Here is a 379-nt window from a genome sequence, read left to right as displayed (position 1 = left end):
TTTTGATGAGGTGATGTATTTCCCTTTCCATCTATTCCATCTACTGCCCTTTTTGATTCTTCTTTACATAAGCTTTATCCTCTAGACTAGAATTTTTCCACTGCTAAGTGATCTGTTCTTTTTTTTTTTTAATTGAGACAGGGAATCCTTGTACCTCCAACTGTCCTGGAGCTCACTCTGTTGAACAGGCTGTTCTCCATCTCTCAAACATCTCCCTGCCTCTGCCTACTACTAAGTGCTGGGAATAAAAGTGTGTACGACTATGCTTGGCTCCACTCATGGATATCTTGAGAAAGCAAAGTAAGCAATACTTGATTTATGAAAGTTTAAGGCATCACAGATGACATAGTAGGAATATTCTCACATAAAGGGAGAAAAT

Source organism: Nannospalax galili, unplaced genomic scaffold (assembly GCF_000622305.1).
Source record: "Nannospalax galili isolate Female #2095 unplaced genomic scaffold, S.galili_v1.0 scaffold903, whole genome shotgun sequence".
NCBI classification, from domain to species: Eukaryota; Metazoa; Chordata; class Mammalia; order Rodentia; family Spalacidae; genus Nannospalax; species Nannospalax galili.
The sequence above is the reverse complement of the archived record's forward strand: the minus strand, read 5'-3'. Positions refer to the sequence as shown.